Genomic DNA, 26,664 nt, shown 5'->3' with positions numbered 1-26,664 from the left:
ATTGTAAAGAGAGTGGTAGATACTACTCATGTGGAGGCTACACATTTGAATGTTGGAATTTCTCATTTAGCTTTGGCCACTACAAAATGAGATGAGCAAGAAAGGTTGGAATTATAGGCCAAATATGAGAGAGTTTTGGAAGCCTAGAATAAAGAAGTTCAGAAAAGAATTGAACTTGAAAATAAAGTAATGGGATGGTCTTCCAAGCCAAGGATTATATACCATCTCCCACTAGTGGAGCCTTTTAAATCCACTCCTCTTATTGAAATGTCAGATACTCCACAAAGGCCACCATACTATACGGCTAAAGATTTTGAAGAAGAGAAGAGCAAACTATGGGCACTACATTTAGAGTTAAATGTGCAATACAAAGACAAATTGAGGAAAGCTCTTATGTATCTGGTTGATAAATTTGAATGGCCAATATTTTATGATCTATTATCAAGGGTAATAAACATATGGGAGGAAATAAAAGAAAGAAAGGGACTTTGAAATCCATTGTTAATAAGTGGAATAAGAGGAGGAAAAAGGTTACGCTATTATGTTATTTTGTTATAGAATTTTCTCATGACTACATTGAAAAAACTTTTGATATTACTAATGAACTCCTAGATTTTGATGACAAAAGAGTTGGGTTACAAAGAAGAATTGTAAGTTACTTGGATAAGTACAAAAGTGTAAAATTTGACTTATTCCCACGTGCTTTGGATAGAAAGAATAAATGAAAAGTAAAGATTAGTGGGCCAAGGAATTAGATGAATTATTGTGTTTGAGAATTAATAGAGTCATAAACAAAAAAGGACATGCATGGTGGCCAACCACAATAGAAGAAATGGTGAAGGTTCAGTTATTTTTTGATTATTTAAAACAAGATTTTGTTAACCTTGATAAAGAGGTTGAATATGTGATTAAGAAGAAAATATATATCCTATAGTTTAACTAGCCAGATGACATACTTTTTGACAAGTGGATGATAGATATTGCTTCTAAAGAGTAGTGGGAAGAAGGTGAAAGTGATGGTGATGAGATGGATCAAGATGAAGTGAAAATCATTGATGCACCTTCAGGGGATCAGAAGAAAGAGAAGGATAAAGACAAGAAACCAATTAAAGTTGCAGGTGCAAAAGCCCAAAATGATGACATGGTAGAGGAAAAGATAGGAATAAAGGTGGTTTTATCAGTTCATGATGAAGATAGTGAAAATCCTCGAGTTGAGGTTGATTTGCAAATACCAAACAAGATACAGCACTGGCCAGTCTAATAGCTACATATTTCGAAGAGTCTGAATAACATAGGAGCCAATCATGGAATTAGTAGTATTTGGAGCTGTAATAAAAATGAGACCTACTAAAGGAATATTATGTGTTGGGACTGAAAATTGCATGCTTCATTTTTAGTCACATTTCGAAAATTTTGGAAAATCATGTCCTCAAGTGCCTTTTATGCATGTGGTCAGTTGGTAGCTTGAGGCCTAGGTGGTGTTTGAGTGGCTTAACACCTTTCATTTGACATATGCGTATGATCCACAATGTTATTTTGCCATCCCGAATCATTCTGTGAAGTCCCATTTTGAGCTAGTGTCAAAATTTGCAATTCTACCAAGTGTCAGACAGCGATAAGAGGCCTTGTTGGTGAGTGAATATCTCGCACCCAAAAATGTGTCATGACTTACCCCTTTAAGAGTGTCTAATATCCATGCCTGAGAATCTATGTTTTAGATTTTGAATCATTTCAAGTCCATTTGAATAGGTTTTGAATCCCTCAAAGTTGGTCAGTTACTGTTTTCATGCTTTTGCACTGTGCACCTAATTTTGGGAAGCCTTGTTTGACATGCAATAACTTTTGGCCAGTTGACCCAAATGAGAAAATTCCTTTTGCATTGTATTTTAGACATCCGAGACTTGTTATGTTCCAAGTTTCAGCTTTTGACAAATTCGTTCGGTCAGTTTTCAAGCATGATTCCAAATGCAATTTATAAGTTTTGACTGGTGTCAGCATTTGCAGATTGTTTGGTACCCCTGTTCGTGGCATCATATCTCCTGGTTCATGATACATGAGATCAAATGGATTGTACCATTGTATTGCCCTCTAAAAGTACTACAAGTGTGCTAGTTTTTAGAACTTGATGAATCCATCTTCACACTTTACTACGGTCATTCCATTCACAAAAAATGATATGTTACTGATGTCCTTTGTCCTGCAAATCCAGATAGCCTACTTTGAACATTCGCCATTTGCGCCCAGTTATTCGTCATGAGCCAAAATTGCATAGTCACACTCACCTCATGACAGAGCTCCAATTTCCCAGTTTTCGTCCTTCCAAATGTCAGTTTGCCCAGTTTTTGGAGCCAAATCCGAACCCAGTTTGTTGTTTTCTGACGTGTTTGCTTGCAGGTATTTCTGAGAAGACAACTTTGACAGCTAGTATCTTTTGACTGGGAATTCGTCATGAGACGAGATTCAACTGTTTGCAAGAATGCGGAGCAGAGATTCAGTGGGCCATTTTCCAGAGCCCGATCAGGTGTTTGGATCAGTTTTCAAAGGTAGTCAACGGACCTCCTGGCGCAGGATTGAAAAGTTGTGAAATAATAGATGCAGAAGAACCTTATACGGCAATCAACAAGACTCTTGAGTTTCGAGTAAAACGTTGAGGATGCCAACCACTTAGATGAGAATTTTTTAGCTATTTCACAAATAGAAGTTTCTCTAGAAAATATTAAATCTTTCCTGCCTTATGTTCGTTGGAAATGCTTGGCATCCACATATGTTGCAAGACACATTGGTGCAGATTGTGAAGCAAGTTGAAGACAGAAATCTTTTGATGATTGTTCAAAACAATCGACTTCCTTACTGGATACAGATTTCAAACATGTTTGGCATTAATCGAACACTTTCATAGTGCTTGTCAAGATATCAATGCAGTCTCAATGTTCATATCATGCGGAAAGATTGGACAGATGAAGAAGGTGACCAACTTCAAGCAGTTGTTGAAATTTTTGGGAGAATGATTGGCAGATTGTTGCTGTCAATATGAAAGGATGGACATATTCTCAACGCTTAAACAGATGGTGCAAGTCTATTTTGCCAGATTAGAAAAAAGTGGGAAGATTGAACAAGTGCTCAACAGAGACCACGCAATGAAAGGAGGAATCCCCACACATAATGCAAAGCAGGATGTACACATAGTAAAGAAAACCCACACTTTCAAGGCAGAGCTCATGCATAAAAAATAAACAACGCATCCACATCTTAGAGCAATGAGATCCCAAGCAGCCGTAGGCACACCTGGAACGGCAAGCACTGCAATCCGCAGTCAAGGAATCTGCATGTCAAGGAAGAGGAGAAGACCATGTAGGCAGATAGAAGAAGTGGCTTAGATAAGGGTAGACACGTTAAAGCAAGGTAATCCACGTTTTAAAGTAGTAAATCTGCGCTCGGAGATGGTAGTTTAAGGGAATGTTTCAAATAAAAACCCTGGTGTTAAGAGAAGCCGCTGCCAGTAAGAAGAAATCTGCAAACTAGTAAAGACAAAAGCAAAACATCACGTGAATGGAGAGTAAGCTGCCTGTTAACGAGAAAAGCACATGGAAAAGCATTTAGAGGTCATTATCCCACATCGTCCATGGGAGACCTTCTTCATTTGTTTAAATGCAACTTTACATCTATAGTGTGATGTCTAAAAGACAACGGCCCTTTTGAAGGCAGTGCTTAGGCTTGTGGGGCCCGTGGTCGGATTAATGATGTCAAATTTGAAGCCTTAGCCAAATTTTGAACGGATATACAAAGTTTCTAATATGGCGATGAGTGCCAGATTTTCGACACGTGTCTTGATCTTGTGGCAGGTGCTATCTCGCCATGCGAAGATGCACACCGGTTACCATAGCGAGATAGCGACCTCGCGACACGTGGCAGTAGGCTCGGGTCGGGTGATGACATGGTGACTCTATCAGCGTGCTGAAGTGGTAATATAGGCCAATCACAGAGTGACACGTGGCACTTGGTCAACAGAAGTTTGACCCCAGATTCAAAGGATAAGGGAAAATTTCAAAGGAATTAAAAAATATTTTTTATTTTTTATTTTCTAGTGGGTGTGCACGTTCAGAAATTTTTTTAAATTCAAGAGGTCTTTTCTTTACAAAGCCTGAACATTAGAGATTTTAAAATTTTGATTTTTTAAAAAATTTTGAGTTGCAGACCTAAGCATTTTATAGCCAGAGGGGACATTTTTCAAATGGCAATTTCAGGCACTTCTGGTAACCAAAATATGAAGTGTTATATATCGCCGGAATCGTGAGAAGATGAATTTTCCGATTCTGGAGTTAGTTTTTACACAGGTATCAGTCAGTTTGAGCTACATGAGGTTTTCTATCTGGTACCTAAAGTGTAACCATATTCATACCAGGAAGTTCAGATTTGTTTTTTGTCAAGATAATGACCTAGATATTAGTAGAAGGCAATGGAAATGCAGTTAGGGTCAAATTTGTTCTGATTTACTTAGTAAAAACTCATTTTCACTGGCTTTTTCATGGGTCAATCAGATTTTTTGGCAAGTAAAGGGTTTTCATCATTAGGCAAGGATATTTTGCAAGTTTGTTACAGATTAATGATGAAACAAAATCAGATCAGAAGGGATGAAGGAAGAAAGAAGTTTTTTAGTTGCACAGGATTGAATTTCAAGTGGACACTTGTCGTCTTCAAAATAGATCTGGGAATTCCTTCTTGCTATATCTATCTTTTTCTTCCACTTTGTAAGGGTTCCAGTTTTTGCACTGAGAAACCATTCTTCAGCATTTCTTCTTGTATTGAATAGCATTTTAAGTTTTGTAGATAGTTCTTTTCTGTTAGGTGATCTATGAGTTATTTTCTGTACATTTCATGTATTTGATTTCAAGGAAAACAAATAAAGTGCAGCAAAAGTTTGAAGTTCAGTTTGAATCTTGTCTCCTGATTATGGCTCTGTTATTTCTTCTAATTTGTGATCAAAGAGCATGAATTAGGTTGCATTAAATTTTGAAATGTATGTGGTTAAAATGTCTTGCTTATGGAACAAAGAACCATGTAATTGCTTGATATTTGTCACAGGGTTTGTAGATTTCATGATAGGATTTTCTGAGTATGAGATTCATTCTGTAGCAGATGTCTATTCACAAGGTGAAAGATAGATCAGGGATCTTAATGTAGAGATATGTTTGAGGTTTCCAAGAGATGTATGGTTATGATTCATTTAATTGCCCAATAGATAAGGCACTGGTCAGAGATAGGATCATTAAGTTCTGTTGTTCATACTTGGGTCTTGCTGTTATCAACATATTAAATGAATTTTCCCTTTTATGTTGAAAGCTACTCAATGTTAACCCACACTTAGCTTGCCAGTTTCATGAGTTATGTTCTTAGCTAGTTCATGTTTATGATTCCTGGTTGAGTATAGAAGAAATAAGGGTTTTATCTACTTCATATTAGATTCAGTGTATGCTTTGACAACTGGTACCATATAAAGAATCTACAGGTCTACCCGCATAGGTTTTGCAGAGCCTGAAGTAGAAGAAGGGTCATGCCTTATAGTTGGCCTGGTGTCTGAATGGATGTGTTGATAATGGGAGTTAGCTGCCCCTAGATGCATCTTGTTCTCATTAGGGTAATTGGAAATGGGTAACGTTTTCAAACTCCAACATTATGATGTCTAACTTTTTTGTTATACAAAAAAGTTCTATCTTTTTGACAATAGAATGTAAATATCTTTTTTCATAAGGGGTAGCTGTTATTTTCTCTTAGCCTGAAGCTTGTTGCATCTCATAGTATATAAGTGAGATTTAAGCGCTAGAGAAAGGGTCCAAATTATTATCTTTTTAAGTCTTAACTAGATTTTTTCAATCCACATTTTTAAAATAGATATACGTTATGATAGTTTTCTCTACAAATTTATGAGAATTGTATCAGTGGGACAGGATCTAAATGCTTGGTCTAGAGTTATTCTAAGTTTTATTCAATTTTATGCAAACTTTTCAAATGAAATCAATGCAAAGATGAACTGTTACCACAATTTTTCTAGTTGAATCTCATGTCCATTTGTGTTATCTAGTTGCCTTGAAATTGTATGAGCAAGTTTTATTCAATTGAATATAATTAAGTCAAATTGTATGTCAATTTGCTATTGCTTTTGATTCAAAGAATTGAGTAAATGCTTCAGTGAAATTGACAGGATTACTATGATAATAGAAGGGATGTCTATAAGAATGAGTTTCAGTCAAAATTGCTGATAATATTGATTGTAATGCAATCAATAAGATCTAGGAATTGAATAGACTTTGGATCCCAATAGATTAGGCACTGGTCTAATTATTTTAGTCTACAGAAAGAAAGATCATGAAGAACCATCAAACTTAATTTTAAAATACATTTTATTTTACTATTTAAGATTATCAATGCTGGTCAGCACTCATTTGCATCTGATCTCTGAGTCTTAGTTAGCTACTATTGCCAGAAATATTTGTAAACCTGAGGAGAATTGTGATTGAATCTGCTTATAAGGGATGTATATCATTTTAAATTGTCATGGAATGAACAAAATATGTATATATCAGAGATAGGAGATGAGAATCAAAATGAAACTAAAATGATTCTCATGCAATAGCATTCATTTGAACCATCCCTCAAGTATACCCACCTTGGTTCTGTAGAGCCTAAAGAATATGAAATTTGTCTAGATTTCATTGCAGTTGGGTCTAGACAAGAAACTCTTTCAATTATCTATAGGAAGTATCTAATCCTTAGATTGTTTTTTCCTTCATTATCTTGGTTTTGAGTATCTCATTACTTAATATTTTGAAAAAACACTAACAACATGGTGACTCTACTAGGGAATACCTTAACACATGTTTATGTGTAAAATGTATTGCAATTTCTTTGGTCCAAGTGTATACGTGTATGTCAATCAGTTTAGTGTTGTTCATGGTCATAGTGGACCTTTTTAGTGACAAACCTTGAGAATTTTTTTTTTTCTAAATGACTATCTATATTATGGACTTATAATAATGTGTATAGTCTTTGTGAAGTGTCTTATCTGTCAAACAAGAGTTGCAATCATGAGTTGTTTGTGATTGGTCCCTTTTGTGTTACAATGTTTTTGGTATTCCCTTATATTTTTTCCTTAAAGTCAAAATCTCATTTACTATCATATTTCCCTAGAATAGGGTGGTGACTCAATCAAGATTTTGAAGCTAGTGCTTATTTAACAAAAAACTCTTTATAATCGCTGATAAAAAGAAGAATACAAGAGCTTATGCAAGGGCCAATCCTGATGTACCCTTATATACTGATTTACCCCAAGGTGGTAGGAAGAATCAAGGAAAAAAGAAGGTAGATCCAAATCCTACCTGGAAACCCAGAAGTAATACATTAGTATATCCTCAATATCAACCAGTGGTAGGAAGGGAGTCTTCTTCACTAAGTTTTGAGTCAGAAACTACCAAGCTTTTAGGTGGGATATTTAGTACTCCACTACAAGAAGACCAAGTTTATCATGATAAGAATGTTTCATCAGTAAGAGATACATTTCATAGATTATATATGAACCATAGGCTAGGATATGGGAATGCCATGAAAGATCCTAGAACAACTCCATATGAAGAGCCTAATCTTATAGATCTTGATGATCTTGCTAATTTAGAAGCAAACTCTATAGACCCTAAGGAAGTATGTTTAGAAATAGAAGTTTTGAAGAAGTGGGTCACAGAAGAGGAGGCCAAACATATTCATTTGGAAAAAGAAAGAGAGCAAGCCACTTTGAATGTCATTATTGAAAGAGACAACTTGCTTAGAAGAATGATTGTTTTGAAGGAACAAAATAAGAAGTTAGAAGAAAGGAACTCAGTCCTTCATGCTAATGTATTTGAAAATATAGATAGTTTAAGGTCTAAGTTTCTAGAACAAGAAAAAATCATGAGCTAGAGGCAAGAACCTATCATCTCCCAAGTCCAAGCTTATAAGCATGTCTAAGTAGATCATGTAGAACCTACTATGAAACCCATAGATAATGGGAAAGGGCAAAGCTATAGGGATTCAAATAAATGAACCCCAAGTTGCACTACACAAATCTATAAACCCTTCCATGTCTAAATTGGATCTTGATCTAGAAAATGCTAGGAAAGAGAAAGAGGATCTAGCAAAAGAACTAGAGGAGGTTGAAAATGAAGCTCAAGTAGTAGAAACTAGGAGAAAGATTCAATTCATCAAATCTAACTCTACTTTAGCTTCGTGGCCCAATTTTTCTACTCAAACTATGATTTTTGTGCCTACTTGTGCACCAATAATATCTAGTCAACCTATATCTCAATCAGCCCCTACCTCTTTATCCACTACTAGTATCTTGATCTGCACTGTCCAAATACAGAAATCTCAAGCCAATGTTGCCCAAAATTAGGCCAATCTAGCAAGCACATCTAATGCTATAAGTTTTCAAATAAGGCCTATATATATGGAGAAATTTAGACAAATATCATTCCTACAAATTCATGGTTTCCCTCATCCCATATCTTTCGATCTAAGAGATAAAGTTGTCAAATTATTTGAGAACAATGTTGTCACTAGAGAGGAACACTTGAGAGTCTGTGTAGACATGTTGGATGAATTTTAAGTTAAGCATGAAGATGTGGTGATGAAACTATTTTTACATTCATTAATAGAAGATGTCAAGGATTGGTTTAGGAGATTACCAAATGATTGCATCAGTTCTTGGAGTGATATGGAGAAATTGTTCAAAAAACAATGTGGTGACAATACTAACGCTGGTTTGATGTTGAATGACTTTAATAATATCAAGAAAAACCCTAATAAATACATTTTATTTCAATGTAAGGTTTCAAAAAGGAATGTACAATTGTTCCAAGTTATGAGATTGAATGAGGATGTTTTTCTTACAATGTATTTTAATGCTTTTGACAACAAGATGGCTTATCAGTTGAGGGATAAAGATCCTAAAACTTTGAGGGATACTTATAAGGTTGCAATGAATATTGAAAATAATAGAAAGGCATCTGGTAAGATTGGGAGGAGAGATGATCCAAAACTATTCAATCCCAAGAGTAACAACAAAAGGGAAGTTGATAAAACTCCTGTTGGCAAGAAACTTGAAGAACCCACAATAGGTCAGGTATTGTACTTGTTAAAAAAAATGAACTCAATGACTTTCAATACACATAAGTCAAATCTTGGTGAGAAGGTCCTAGTAAATAATAACCATTTCAACAAATAGCTAAGAATGTAAAACTATCCTTATAGCACTCAATGGAAAGATGGAAAATCAATCCCTAACCAGCCCCAAAATGTGAAGGATAAGGGTACACTAGATCCTCTGCAAATAAATTCTATTAATATGAGTGATGATGTACCATGGTGCATAATATTTCATATATCTTTCCACACTGTAGCTGCAGTCTTGTTACAAAAGAATGAGGAAGGATATGAACAACCAATTGCCTTCTTTAGTAGATCATTACAACCTACTAAACTGAAATATGAGATAAATGAGAAGCAAGCATATGCTTTGGTGAAGGTTGTTAAGGTTTTTAGATGTTATTTGATAGGTTCCATTGTTTTTACATTTGTACCTAGTGCAACTATCAAGGACATTTTTTCTTAGCAGGAGGTATCAGGCAGGAGATGCAAATGGATCAACAAAATCCAAAATTTAACATTGACATTCAGATCACAAAATTCATAAGAGGTCAAGGATTAGCTAAGCTCATGGCCCAGTCCAACTTAGATGCTAATCAAATCAATATAGTAATAGATGACTTAAGGTCAAACATATGTGACATGGACCATTGTGAGTGGTATACTAATGTCATTCATTATCTACAACATATGGAAGCCCCATCTCATTTGATTGAGAATGAAAAAAGAAGAACCAAGTTATAGGCCATCAGATATATTATTGTCCAGAATGATTTATGGTGGAGGAACTTTGAAGGAGTGTTGTTAAAATGTATTGATCAAGAAAAACCAAAAGGAATATTGAAGGAAATGCATTCAGGAGACTGTGGAGGACATTACATGGCCAAAACCATCACACATTAGATAATGAGAGTTGGATTCTAGTGGCCTTCCCTTTTTAAATATGCTCAGTTGATGGTAAGAAAATGTGATACCTATTAGAGATTTGTAGGTAAGCTAAAAATTTTAGGAAATAGTTCATTAAAGTCAATAGAAGCTCAAGCACCATTCCAACAATGGGGAATGGACTTCATAGGAGAAATCTCTCCTAAATCTAGTACTGGTTATTCATGGATACTAGTTACAGCTTATTATTTTACAAAGTGGGTCGAGGAAATTCCTACAAGAAATGCAACTAGCAAGGTTGTTAACAATTTTTTGCTAAATAATATCATTTCCATATTTGGTTGCCCTCAGAGGATTGTGATAGATAATGCAATTTGTTTTAGATCTAAGGAATTCATAAAATTTTGTGGCAAGTTTGGGATTACAAGATCCACATTTTCTCCATATCATCCAAATGGACAAGCTGAATCTACAAATAAGAGTTTATTGAAAGTGATAAAGAGAATATTGGATGATAATAAGAAAGCCTGGGATTCTAAATTGCAATTTCTTATATATTTCAAGCACTATCACTTAGTTGATTGATGAGGAGGATTTGATCAACAAGATGTAAGAAAAGTACCTAGAGGAAAGGTTGAGTTATGATTATGTATTGAAGTCCAAGAATCAGTTAAGATAGTGATAACATAATGTATAATGATCTACTTGAGGTTACAAAAATGATTGGCTACACTTAGAAAGTTTAGAAGAATAAGGTTGTACAAAGTTCATTTGCTAAGCTTGACCAAGTGTATAGAAGGTGCCAAGAAAAGTTAGTGCAAGCCGAGCAAAAAGCTAGTTCGAGCCGAGTGAAAGCAATTTCTAATGGATGTCAAGCAAGTTAATAGGTGTTGAGAAAGATAGTTGAAGTCGAGTATTTTTAGTTGATGCCAAGCACCAGTAAAATCTAATTGATGCTGAGTGATTTTACAATAGATGTTGAGTAACATAGTATGTGTTGAGCATCAATAAATTGATAATGTCGAGCTACTTCATTATGAAAAAGATCAAAGATTCACCAAATAAAATCTGACAAGTTTTTTTTCTTGGAACTTGTAAATCAGGAGGAAGACAAGATTGATGAGCTAGAGGTACTGAATATTATGTAAGTCATTTTTTAAGGTGAATTAAAATGGATTCTAGGAGAAGTTTCTAGAAAAGATAAGATATGGGGTAGATACATTGTATCCTACCTAATCCATCAAAAACCCTAATTTATTTAGATGGATAATTTGGGGTACAAAGTTGAGTTTGAAAACAAATCAGCCAAGATATATGATACTATTGGAAACTTGATTGGAAAAGGTGATCAAGCTAGGAGTAATCTTTTTTATTTGGATATAGAAGATGCTACTTGTCTTATTGCAAAATGTGATGATGTATGGCTTTGGCACAAGAGATTATGTCATGTTAACTTTGATAATTTGATTAGTATTAGTAACATGAAAAGAGTTAGAGGTTTGCCTAAGTTGAAGAAACTAGAAAATATAATCTGCAACCAATGTCAGCTAGGCAAGATGAAAAAGTTAAGCTTTAAAAGTAAAGCTTATACCTCTAAGGAAATACTTGAAATTGTTCATACAGACTTGTGTGCACCTATTGAGGTGCAAAGCTACAAAGGAGATAAGTATATAATGTTTCTTTTTGACGATTACTCTAGAATGATGATAGTCATGCTTCTAAAACAAAAATCAGATGCTTTTCAAATGTTTAAATGGTACTTGGCAAGAGTTGAGAAAGAAACAAGTAATAATTTGAAATGCTTGAGATCAAACAAAGGAGGTGAATTCACTTCACATGAATTTGAGATGTTTTACAATGATAGTGGAATCAAGAGACAAATATCAACACCTAGGACCCCCCCAACAAAATGAAATTGCTAAAAGAAGAATCAAGTTTGTAATGGACTATGCCAGAACACTCATGATGGAGAAAAATGTTGCTCTAAAATATTGGAGAGAAGCTATATCTACTTCCATATACATTTTAAACTGTGTGCAAGTAAAGAAAGATATTCACTCAACATATTTTGAACTTTGGTATGGTCATCCACCTAATGTGAAATATTTTAAGGTATTTGGAAGCAAATGCTATATTCTTAAAGATGTTAGGAGTGGAAAGTTTGATGCAAAGAGTGAAGAAGGTATATTCCTTGGTTACTCCATAAGAAGTAAAGCTTATAAGTGTTTAATTACTAACACGAAAAAAATTGGGGAAAGTGAAAATGTGAATTTTGATGAGTTTACAAAAGCACATGAGGTTGAACCAACATCTTGTGAATGTTAAGTTGCAGAATGAGGAGAATGCACAATTTGACTCTAAGATTGGCACACATGAAAGAGATTTTGAAACACCTAATAGAGATGCACATAGTGATGCTAAAGCTGAGAGATAGAATACAGCCACAAGAACTAAGCCAAGACTATCCAAATATGTCAAAAGACACCATCCTACAGATCAAATCATTGGAGACAAAGATGCAAGGCCAATGACAATAAATAGGTTGAGAAGTGAATCATGTTTGCTAAGCATGAAGGAACCTAATATAGTGAGATATGTATTGGAGGATGATGATTGGTACAAGGCTATGGAAGAGGAAATTTAGCAGATAGAAAAGAACAAGACTTGGAGCCTAGTTCCTAGACCACAAGACAAGAATGTGATTGGCACAAAATGGATATTCAGGAACAAGCTAGATGAGAATGGTGAAGTGACAAGAAACAAATCAAGACTAGTCTGCAAAGGATATGCACAAGAAGAAGGATATAACTATGGTGAAACATTTTTTTCCTATTGTGAGAATGGAAGGAGTAAGAATTATTCTTTCTTATGCTACATACAAAGGTTTTAAGGTTTACCAAATGGATGTTAAGTCTACATTTTTGAATGGCATATTAGAAGAAGAGGTCTACATAGAACAGCCAAAAAGATTTATGGATAAAAACAATAAGAACATGGTATGTAAATTGCACAAAGCCCTATATGGATTGAAACAAGCACCAAGAGCATAGTATCAAAGACTTCATACTTATCTTGTTAAGATTGGATTTGAAAGAACAGATGATAATAGCAATTTATACATGAAGATAGATAAAGAAAAAGGTATACTATTATCTAAAATATTTGTTGTTGACATTATATTTGGAGGACAAGATGCTTTGTGTGAATATTTTGCAAATCAAATAAAGCAAGAGTTTGAAATGTCAATGTTTGGTGAGATCAAATTCTTTGTGGGATTACAAGTCTACTAAATGAAGTATGGTGTATATATCACTCAATCAAAATATGTCAAGGAGATATTGAAGACATTTGGACTTGAGGATTCAAAACCAGTAAGTACACCTATGGTAATAGCACTCAAGCTATCAAAGAATGATGATTCAGCTGAGGTCAATTAAACATTATACAGATCCATGATTGGCAAATTGTAATATGTAGTACATAGTAGACTTGATATAGCATTAGTTGTGGGGATAGTTGCTAGATTCTCTACTAACCCTAGAGAGAATCATTTGATGGCTATGAAAGGAATAATGAGATACTTGAAAGGAATAGAAGAGTATGGTTTATACTATAAGAAGAATGAAAAGTTTGAACTGAAAGCCTACACTGATGTTGATTGGGCTAGAAATATTGATGACAGGAAAAGCACCAATGGAGGAGCATTTTTCTTAGGTAGAAGACTCGTTACATGGACAAGCAAGAAGCAAAGTTGTACTTCCCAATATACTACTAAAGTAGAGTATGTTGTTGTTGCTATCAATTGCACAAACATTGTATGGATCAAATAGCTACTTAAGGGAATGAAGGAAGAGATCACTGAACTAGTGAAACTTTATTGTGATAATACAAGTGCTATAAATATATCAAAGAATCTTGCAATGCATACAAAGAGAAAGCACATTAAAATAAAGTATAATTATGTAAGGGAGTTGGTTCAAGAGAAAGAGGTGAAGATGGAATATATCAACACAAACGAGAAAATTGCTAATATCTTCACCAAAGCATTACCTTAGGATGCTTATGAGTATCTGAGGGGTAAATTAGGGGTGATACCCCTACCAAAGGCTATGTAAAAGATAGAGGGAGTATCCTGCATCAAACAAGTTGACATTCATTTCAGACAAATTGATGCAGCAAATCTTACTTTAGGAAATTGCCTAATGTAATCACAAAGCTAGGATTTCAAATCAATCACAAGAAAGGTGACGAAGGGAGAAAATTGAAGAGCCTACACAAGCTTATGTTTGCATATATCAAGATTCCAAGTGTTGAGTATTTGTCTTTGGCATTGTTTTCAAATAGGGAGAATATACAGTAAAATGATCAAGTGCATACTGATCAAGAGAGAGATGATTAAAGTAGACAATCAAGGGATAAATTACATAGAAAGAATAGTGCACAAAAGGAGCAATGAAAGAAGAGTACATCATCAGAAGCTTAGAAGAGATCAGAACAAAGAAGAGAGATATTTAGATATTCTGTTGATCCATGACAGAAGAAAATTAGATAAGAAGGATATTTTGTAACCTAAGAAGGAGTTGCTGATAGAGGGAGAATTTTTATTCACAAGCTTTCTTTTTGGTATTGCCTTACTATTTTAACCTAGTTAGTTTGATTGAATAAGGCATTCATCATTTGTTTGACTAGTTGATTAGTTTGGTTTTCCATCAATACCAAAGAGGGATATTGTTGATATATGATTGAAAAGATCATTTGAATTGAAAGATTGTTGTATGAAGACTATGTGTTTTCAATCATTGTTTTGTCACTAATGCCAAACCTGCTACATGTTGGTAAGATAATTTCTTATATGTTTCAAGAACTATCACTTAGTTGATTGATCATGAGGATTTGATCAACAAGATGTTACAAAAGTACCTATAGGAAAGGTTGAGTTATGATTATATATTGAAGTGAAAGAATCAATTAAGACACTAATAATATAATGTATTGATGATCTACTTCAGGTTACAAAATGATTGGCTGCACTTAGAAAGTTTAGAAGAATAAGGTTGGACTCATTTTCTAAGCTTGACCAAGTTGATAGAAGGTGTCGAGAAAAGTTAGTGCAAGCCAAGCATAAAGCCAGTTGAAGCTGAGTGAAAGAAATTTCTAGTGGATGTCAAGCAATTTAATAGGTATCGAGCAAGATAGTTGAAGCCAAGTAATTTTTAGTTGATGTTGAGCACCAATAAAATCTAGTTGATGCCAAGTGATTTTACAATAGATGCTAAGTAACATAGTATGTGTCGAGCATCAGTAAATTGATAATGTCAAGCTATTGCATTATAAAAAGATCAAAGATTCACCAAATAAAAGTTGACAAGTTTATTTTCTTAGAACTTTTAAATTAGGAGGGAGATAAGATTGATGAGCTACAAGTATAGAATCTTATGTAAACCATTTTGATGGTAAATTCAAATTGATTCTAGGAGAATTTTTTAAAAGAGACAAGATATGGGCTAGATTCATTGTATCCTACCTAATCCTTCAAAAACCCTAATTTATTGAGATGGATATTGAGTGGGGAAAAGAGTTCTAAAATCACAAGGTTGGCCTTTAATAGGGCATCACTTCAGAAGAGTGAAAAAGAAGTAGCATGTTACTGGTGGTTTTTCCCAAATTGGGTTTCCACATTATATCATTGTGTCAAGTGTACTGATGGATGTGTTATGTTTTATGTTTCATATTTATGCATGTTAATGTTATAGTAACATATTAGTTTTGGTTAATACACAATGAATGCATGCATGGTTAAGAATGATATATGGGTTCATTGAATTGTGAAAAGTTTTTATTTGTACATATAGACCTTGAATAACTAATTCACTCCCCCTCCCTCTCAGTTATTCTAAAATAATTCCAACACTTACCCTGTTAAAGGATTTTACATTTATGATAAAGTAAGAACTCTGTTAGGATATTTGAAATAGGTCTATTAGAACCACTTTATTAAGAGATTTTCTTTGACTCAATATGTTAAAACTAATTCGGTACCTAAACCTTCAGTTTTCTCTAAAAGTTGATTATGGAACTCCTCTCTTCAAAATTTCAATCTGATTTGCTTATCTAATATATCTATTTTATCCTTCACTGCTCTAGTTCAACTAACTAAACTCCTTCCCTCTATACTAAACTTGTTTTATCCTTCACTTCACTTTCATTCATATACATGTTCCTTAATTATTCACTCTCTCACACTAATCCTAGGGTTGTAGCCCTTGTTATATATATAATCCTAGAAGGTTCTAGATTAAGATCAACGATCCATATTTCATTCTTTTTACATTTCCATTCTAATTTTTTGATTGGTTAATCTTCTTGTCTAGGGATTAATAGCATCTAAAAATGCATAATTTTCTCCTTAATTATCTTTTCAATCCTTAAATATCATGTAGAGGTTGGCTAGAATGATTTACATATGTTTTTTTGCACTCACAAACTAATATGTCAATATTGGTTTACTCAACACTAGAATGTTCTAATACTCAATGATAACTAACATTCATGATACCACTCAGTCTCAACATATCCTGTTCACTCAAAAATAATAGACTTTTTTCTTGCTTTGTCTCAACTAAATTACATAGCTTATATGATTTCTCAGTCTCAACTGGGGTGCTCAAAAATTTTTAACTTTCTCAGCATGTGTTTATAAATAAATAAGTCCTTTTGTAGATTGACCTTATCTAGATGGCTCAGTCAGAGTAATGACTGGCCAACACTGGCTTGGAAATGACTAAGTGTTAGACACTTATAGGAAACTTATGCTTAGAGATCAAAAATCTCCCACTTTGACATTAGTGGAAAAAACAATTTTTCATGACATAGCTTTCCAAGAAAAAATAATACTCCCCTTGAGATTGTAACTCGATCTACACAAAATTGACCTTTGTTTAAAACTTCTTATGTCTTTCATCTTCTATATTTCGCATGTTCATCTACTATATTTTTTTTCCCATATTTCCCCTTTGATATATATATTTCCCCTTTTTTTTGTCACTTATGGCTTGGGGTTTGCTAAGGCTATCTTATACTTATTGAAAAATATTTGATGAGTAGCCAAAATTGTTTCAAGTCCTTTATTCCATCTATCTCTTGTAGATTCTATGACTTGAATATGAATCTCTAGCTTGGAAGCTAGATCAATTAATCTCTCAACATTTGAAAGATGTGTCTTTTTCATCAATAGACTCTGAGCTATAGATAACTCCTTTTGAATGATCTCCAAATGTGATAATAGTGTAAATTGAATAGAAATAAATTTGATACTCATACCACTATCTCCAGCCATTAATTTGGCTAACCTCTATTGACCAAATGTCAACTCATTGTATAAAGGTGAGGTTGAACTTGTGTCCTTGCCCAATGAATGTGAACATGGCTTCATATCTTCCTGAATTATATCAATTGATCATTGATTCTCTAATGTGAATAACTCAACATCACAAATCCTCATATATAAAGATTGAATAGTATTCAAAATTTCTTCCATCTAGTTGACTAAATTAGAAAGCTCTATTTGTCTATGTACAAGTTCCCTAGAGACTTTCTCCAAAACTTTGAGCTCAAACTTTCATTTAGACCATTGCATTAATTTATCATTGGTCTGAATATCATCTATTTTAAATTTTTCAACTATATACACTAATTGATCCAAAATTGGATGCTTAATATTAACATCAATGATTCCAAATACATCAACAAAAATATATTTAATGTTACGTAATACCTGCTTCTTTTTGTGCTCTCTTCTCAGTTGTTCTTGCCTTGCCTTACAGCTCAGCAAAGTTTTTGACTCTTTCATTAGTTCCAATGTTGGATTATTTAAGTCATACATGGGTAAATTGATTACCTCATCTATACTTATTGACTCTTCTATCATCTCATCTAATTGTGACACTATATGAGATCGAGGGATTGTATCACTGGGTAGTGATAGCTACAATTATTTACCCTTTTCAGTTGATTGATATATATATATATGATTATGCTCCTATTGAGTAGACATAACCTATTGTTTAGGTGTAACAGTTAGTATCTCATCTGGCTTGGCACTTGGTAGTTGTATAAGATCTTTGATAGCCTCTTTCTCTTTGAGTTTCTCTCCTTCTTATGTATTTTATGTTTCTTTCTCTTCTTTAACCTTCTCAATTGTATGGCACATTGGGATACAAGTAAATTGTGGAAAAACACAACTATAGTCTTGCCCTGTTTCTTGATACTTGTATCAAATATAATTGATGTAACATCAAAATTGTCAATTTTGGAACTTTTAGTACTTGGACAATTCTTTATTTTTAATAATACTAAATTGGTTTTGGGTGGAGATGTATTTGATTCAATATTTTTTAGGTCTTCTTCTGTCAGCACATTCTAATCATGTCGTGATGAATTAGAAATATCTTCAATTGTGACAAGATCTTGTTGTTTACACTCTTCTACGAATTGCCTAATTTCTTCTACAAGTTTTGCAACTTCTACTACATCATCCTCTTCTTCCTTAACTTTTCCATTTCTTTATTCTTATTCTTCTTCTTCTTCTTTATCAGTCTATGGAATAAGTAGCCCAATTGCTTCCTTCTATATTTTATGCTTTCTTTCTCAACTTCATGAGCTTTATTCATCAAAATTTTATAAGCCCTCTCCTTAGGCATAAATTTCTTCACAAAATATTTTAATGAAATAGACATATGAGTCTTCCCCAAATCTAGCTTTGTTTGTGCCAATGTGGTCTCCCTAGCATTTGTTTCAATGTATAATGTCCACTTCCACTTAGCATCAATTTTATTATATAAATTTTATGGGATGTCTTATCCTCATTCAATAGGTGTAGATTTGAATTGTATCATCATATCAATCATATTTTTTCAAAGCTTCTCTTGATCTTCTTTATTTAAAGAATCAAAATTAAAGTCTTTGAATCCTATCACACTTGCTAATCCAATAATCTCTTGACATAATTTATCTACAATTGTTTGAGGTGGTCTTGACACATCTAAAAAAAATTAGATTCTCACACTTTATTTCTTCATCATCATCTTTCTCCTCTGTTACAATTATTTTTCTCTTTAGCCTCTTAGGTAAATTCTTCTTAGGTGAATTGATTTGTTTCCTCTTTGATTCACTTTCTTTTGGTGTAGCAGTTGGGGGCTAAGTTATCTTTGATCTGGTTAATATTCTAATTTTTGGCTCTTGGTGTGTGATAACCTTATGCAAACCTTTCTTGAGGTCTTTTTTCACCTTTGGATCAACAATTTTAATTTTCTTCTTCTTTTTTGCCTTGGGCTCAACAATAGCTAGCACTTTTCCTTTAGATTCCTTGGCTTCAGCTATATGTTCTAATCCTTCCTCTCCATCTTACCCTCAAGACCTTTGATTATCTTTGTTCTTTTCTTATCTTGCTTGGGCTAACTTGTCTCTTTATTCGTTTGATCCTTTATTGTGTCAAATGCACCGAATGGCTTGACATTCACATCAACATCCTCTGACAAAAGTGTAGTCATTACTGTGGTGACTTCATCAACATTTACCTCATAAGACATCAACCTTAACTACAAAACTCTAGGTAGTATAGCCTGGGCATAAACAAAACTTTTTCTACCATGAAATATATATCATCAAAATAATTATCTACAATGGATTTAGGAATCCTCGTATGATTTCTCATTTTTCTTTTAAATTCCTAAAATTACTTATCCATAATTGCCTCAAAATTTTCTCCTAGCTAGCATATCATGTCATTAATTTTCTACATACATGGTTTGCTTCTATCCCATGCTACTGTGCCCACTATAGGAAATTAATTTTAGATATAGATAAGTATACAAACTAATAGAGATCCAAACTTACATTATGTATTCATTGCTTTCCTTATAGCTCCAGGATTCTCTATCAATTATTGTAGTTGCAGCTCGGTCAAATCATACCTATGATCCTTTTTTAAAAATTTATAACCTAGGTCCACTGCAATGCATGGTACACTATTCAGTCAGCTCAACTAATAAAACTTATGTGCAACCACTCTTACTACAAATTCAACAATAGGGTCTTCAATCCCATCGATTGACATACCTCAATTGTTCCATCTAGATTTTGTTGATTTCTCAAGTTCATTTCTTATTGAGCATCTTATTGACTTTGGGTTGTCTAGGGTAGGGTATCTTGTTACTCTTTGTATGATACCCTTCTTAATCTTAATTGGCTTGCCTTCTAACCATACCTTTATATTATGAATATGGCTCAACATGATCTTTATTCATTCCACTTTGAAAACTTTCAAAAAACCTATGCCATGGGTAAGCCTTTTCTCATTAAAAATATTATGCTCATCCTTTAGTACCCTATTATGACACAACTCCTCATAATCTTCTCTCAACTCAAAATCTTTGAATTCTTTGAATTTGCACATATAACAAGTTTGCACATCCTAGATTTTTAGGACCTTTGGTGGAATTAAGGACGATGCCAATTTCACTTCTACTGCTTCAAAATCTAAATGGTTCTTAAATTTAGGTGGGGAACCCTAATTGTTCCTCACAATATGTGCATTTCTCTCCTTTATCATTTCACTTTCAATTGTATATGATGTCATTTTAAACTAGGGTTGTGAAACAAAAATTTTATTTACAACCTTAGCAAAGAACTAGCTCAAAAATAAAAGTTTCACTTAGTGAATTCTATCAAATCACCAATGGCACATAATGATTCACTTGGTTTGTCACTAAATTTTTCTTTATCAACTCTAAATTGCATGTGCACTTGAATTATCTTGGTAAGGTAGAAATGAGTACCCAAATTTGATATATACCTTCAATTTTTCCAATTAGGTCTACAATAAATGCATTTGTACTCTATTAGGTACACAATAATTTTCTTGGCCTTTGGTTCCTCTTTTCAAATACTCAATCCCTATCACCTTTCTTGGTTAATACCAATTTGCTTAGCCAATACATCAAATCAGTCAATTTAAGTTCTTGGTCTATATTGAAATGCTCGGTCAATATAGACAAAATTTATAATGCTTGACACTTGCTAATATAACATATTTTATTATCCAATACTTCTTTTAGATTTGTCCTAATGCATCTTGATTCATGTTGATATGAAATTTAAACCATTTACTTTTGAGGATCTAATGTATGATATTCATTGGTTATATAGTCCCTTCCATACCTCCTTTTTCTCATTTATATGAGGTGTGATTCCCTAGTCCATTGGATTGGATGATCTCAACATTTCTTTCTCCACTACTTCTAGCTTCTACTATCTCTTTCCATGTTTTCTTTACCTTAATTTTCCCTTTTCCTTTATTGTTTCCATTTTTTGGTGCTAGTGCTCGAGTCCTGTAGTTCTCACTAATATGTTCAACCTTAAGACAACTGAAACAAATTGGGTTTCCATTCATCCATTTCTTATAGTTACCACTAAAATGTGTCTTTATGAAATTATTTGGAATGTGCCCATATTTTCCACAATAATGAAAATTATACCATGTGTTGTATCCCAATTGTAAGAGTTACCTTGCTTAAGTGCATGTATTTTTTTTAGATGTCCACTTAGCTATTTTCTATATTTGCATTCATTAGCTCTATGTCCATATTTCTCATAGTTATAACAATGACCTTCAAATCTAGGTATAGTGGGTGCATCAATTTTCTTTGATATGTATTCATATTCTTGGTGCCCTTACTTCTTGCAATTAAAATAGTTACCAGTAAACTTAGGTTTAGGGTTTTGCATACCATTTTTTCTCTTGCATATGTTGGTAGTGTGTCCGAGCTAGGTTTGCCTATGGAGTTTACATTTATTTTCTCTTCATTATTTCATGAGACTCCTTCCTAAATAGATGAAGAGTGTGTGTCATTTCCTAGAGCAAAAGCACCACTAGATGACCTTGGTGATCTCATCAGTTCTTCAAAGTATCTAATAGCTTCACTTGGTGTGTTCATTCTTTCCAATATTTCTTTCTCAAATCTTAACTCATTTCTTAGTTGGTCACTTTGTGATCTCAGATTTTTGATCTCTATGTCCTTTCTATTTAACTCCTAATTTACAATTAGAAATTAGTTCATCAAGTCCAACTAATTTTTTGTAAGCTTCTATACCTCAAATGATCTTTCTTCAAGTCTGGAAGCCTTTTGTCTTTTTTCTTCCTGAGCCATGGCTCTATCTTCTTCTTCTTTCTTTCTTTTCTTTTTTGTCACTTCACATAATCTGATTGATTGAATTTCTTGTTCTCTCTTGATTTCTATGACTTCTTTATTCAAAATGTCATTCTTCTTCAGTAGATCTTCTATTGCTATATCACTATCACCAATATTCCCACTATTAAGCAATCATTGTATATCAGATTTCTTGTATTGTGAATAATTTTGTTCAATGCTTATTTCTTTCCTTTTTTTAATGGATTTCCTCAACTCTTATTTTTCTCCTTCAAGTTGTTGCAATATGATCTAGATTCCAATCATCTAGTTCTCAATGATTTTTTTCATCTTGTATTCCTTCATCTTCAAGATCTGATCCTCACACACTATTAGACTTTTTCAAGAGAACTCAACTCTGATACCAATTTTTTGAAATCTTAATGGGAAACAAGATACTAAGAGAGGGGAGTGAATCAGGATCTATAATACCTTTTATTGATAGAACAATTCACACCTAATTTATCTCTGTAGGACCAGAAAATGGGTTAAAATGCATAACATACTATGAGAAAATCACAAACTCAATCAACATATATTAGCACCCACTAGTCTACCATGAAAGCCAAACTAATCAAAAGAAAGCAAAAATAATTAAAAACTCCCTTTTATGTTTGTAGCTCCCATGTCCTTTCTTCTCGAAATGATTGTAGCTCCAATTTGCCTATAGTGCATACAAGATTGAATCAAAGAGCCTATGATAGGGATAAAGCCAAGAGAATACTTGAAGTGTGATTTTATGTGAGAGCAAGAATGCAAAATGCAAAGAAGTAGAGACTCAAAGATTTGGATTTTCAAAACATCAGCATTCGGATCTAAGGACCCAAAATTAGAGAAAGAGTGTTCATTTTATAATCAACACTCAAAGTGAGGACATTGGATTTGTCACCCATAGATGTGCAATGTGGCAAGAGATTCCTCTGATGCATATGATAGAATATGCCAATTGTGAGATACTATGACACAAGCAAGTCAAACTTGGCTAAATGTGGAAGAGAATCTATGACGCATCATAAGACACCTCAACCCACTTAAAGCCAAGAATCTATGACAAAGAAGCCAAATAGAGACATGTGTAAGAGGTAATAATATTTGATTATGAAAAATCTCAGCCAAGTGTCAAAGGAGAATCCACGAGGTGTCATATCCAAGTGTCATGATCATGGAGTATTTTATGGAATATTTTAATTAAAAATTCTCTTATTCCACAAAATAAGAATTAGTAGAAAATTGAATTAATGATAGAAAATGGAACTTAGGAAATTATACATTTCCATGGTTTGTAGATAATGAATCAATTAATTAATAAAATTAATTAAATGATGATGATAATTAGGAAGAATAATTAGTGAGAATAATAGAATTAAATTATGGGTTATTTAATCCCATAGAGAAAATTAGTAGATAATTGGCCAAATTGATTAAATGAATGCGACCGTATCCTTTGATAAAAATATGACGATGATGAATATCAAATAAGATGATGAAAAGGTAGACCAAAGCCATGGTAAAATTGATTGATTGAAGTTGATAACATGCCAAGGACACATGACATGAATTGGTTGATATGTAACATTTAATCGACATTGTAAATGCTACAGGATTGAAATTGATTGATAAGGTTTGATCATAATAACACTGACAGACACTGTCAATGTTATTAAAATGGTTGATGATGCCATGATCTGACATTTAAAGCCTCAACAATGTCAAAGATTAGATGACATGAATGATAGTTTGACCTAGCACTGAGAGCCACGATAGTACTAAGGTCAAATTGAAAAGATTGATAGGTTGATAGGTTTCCAAGACATTGAAAGCCACAACAATGCCTAGGAGCAGATAAATGATGATTGATTTGGGATGTTTGATATGTTTTAGGTTGATTAGGACTGATTTTGAGTGATTCTAAGTTTATTTGGGGTGATTCTAAGTTGATTTGGGGTGATTCCGAGTTGATTTGATATGTTTTCGAGTTGATTTGAAATTGATGTGAAAGGGGATATGACGAAATATGGTCAATCTGGCCAAAAGATCAAAGTTAGTAGAATGAGAAAATGGGAAAAATTAATATGAAGAAGTGATGAATTCATATATGTAAACCATTTTTTATCACCTACATTTTGCCCCTCTCTGATACAATGTGATTTAGAGCGTTGTATCAAAGAATAACTGATGAGAAAGCTACAACATGCCCCAGTAGGGATGATATATATGGGTGCATATATATGGGTGCCCCCTTGATAAATTGACTAAGATAAGCATATTATAATTCAATTTATTGATAGCAAGAATACAAAACCATAGCAATTGATGGATTGCAAATCAGAGCTAAGATGTGAAAGTTATGAGGTCTAGAGTGCAAAATAGGGTCAATCGGGAGCCCGAGAGTGATTGCATGGGTTACTACTCAAGAAAAACACAAAATGATTAAAATGATATCTCATTTTTTCCACAATGAAGATACAAATCCAACGCAATTGACAGATTTCAAATCTGAGTTAAAACGCAAAAGTTATGGGCTCCAGAGTGCAACATAGGGGCTCCGAGAGCAGTTCTAGGTATCCTAGGTCCCCAACTATGCCCAAAACTCAACCAAGTACATCATTGAGGCACTTGGTAAGCCCAAGTGTGCCATGACAATACCAAGTGTGTCAATGATGCACTTGGGAAGCCCAACTGGTCTCAGAAAGTGCAAAAATGTGCCCGACAAGGCTCTGGGGGCCAAAATCAACATGACGAGGGGCAACTAGGAGCCCAAGAGTAATTGCAAGGATTAATACTCCATACAATGAAAAAATAATGAAAATGATAGCTCATTTTGTTCAAAAGGAAGATATGAGTCCAACGCAACTAATGGTTCATAAATCAGAGATGAAACACAAAAGTTATGGCCTCCGGAGTGCAACCTAGGGGTTCTGGGAGCAGTTCTGGATAACCCAGGTTCCCAACTGCGCCCAAAACTCAACCAAGTGCATCATTGACGCACTTGGTAAGCCCAAGTGTTCCATGAAAGTACCAAGTGCATCAATGATGCACTTGGGAATCCCAATTGCACCCTAAAAGTGCAGATTGCACCCTAAAAGGCTCTGGGGCCCAGAATCAGCCCGATTGGACTCGGAATGACCCGAAACTGTGCATACATGCCCAAAATGATGGAAAGATGTCATAACATGAGGGAAATCATCAAAAATTGTTGTATTTGGTCAAATACAATGAGACAAATGTTAGAATGAGGTTGAACCAGGTGGAAAGCCACAGAAAGTTGATTGACAGTGTAGGATGATGCAAGAATGCTTGAATGCAAGATGAAGATGACTTGGTGGATTGGAAGACATGATTATGGTGATGGAGAATGAGATGAAGAAGAAAGATGATATGAGGAGATGTTAGTATGATGGAAAGAGTTTTGCTTCCAGAAAGTGCACTATATGTCAAATGGAGCTTTATTTTGATATGGCAAAGGGAATGCAACGCATCATGGCATAAAGGGCCAGAGCGCAAATGCAAGCCTTTTGCATAAACAAGCACGATGCAAATAGAGAATGACCTTATCCTTCTTGAGGCATATGTACATGCCCTAGACTCTCAAAGGTACATTATAATAGACAAAGAATAGAAAAATATGACCATGAACCATCCCAACCAGTCTCATAGATTAGTTTTATATCATTGAGTGGCATAGGAACATGATCAAAGAAAAACAAAGAAAAAAATAAATCACTCACTAAACAGCATGAGCCAACAGCTATCCTTGTCCATTATTACTTGGTTTTTAGTGTGTTAGGTGTTTAGATGGTGTTTGACAGGTTGATAATCTGATAACATTGTTTGTGGATTCAGTTGATAAGTTCATAGTGATCTGTTGGATTGCTTGTTGGTTCACATTACTCAGTATTGTGATTGGCATTGAAGTTTAGTGCTTTGGGTTTCACTCTACAAAGTGCAAATGTGAATGCAAAAGGGATGGTTATCCACAGTGAATATGAACAAGGTTTATTGCAAATTTTTGATGGGTTTTGTGATTTTTAGGGTTTTTGAGGATATTTGATGTTTTTGCATGATTTTTTCAAGATCGTATTTGAATGTTTAGGATTTTTTAAGGACATTATGTGATTTTTAGTGATTTGTTCAGGATCGTATTTGAATGTTTAGGATATTTTCAGCACATTATGTGATTTTTCGTGATTTTCTCAAGAAATGTTATGATTTTTAGGTATTTTTTCAGGATCATATGTGAATGTTTAGGATTTTTTCAAGACATTATGTGAATTTTTAGGATTTTTTTAGGACATTATGTGATTTTTAATGATTTTCTTAGGACATTTTATGATTTTTAGGAATTTTTTCAGGATCGTATAAG

Source organism: Cupressus sempervirens, chromosome 8 (assembly GCF_028749045.1).
Source record: "Cupressus sempervirens isolate cs-2001-9-10 chromosome 8, ASM2874904v1, whole genome shotgun sequence".
Taxonomy (NCBI): Eukaryota; Viridiplantae; Streptophyta; class Pinopsida; order Cupressales; family Cupressaceae; genus Cupressus; species Cupressus sempervirens.
This window is presented reverse-complemented; position numbering follows the sequence as displayed.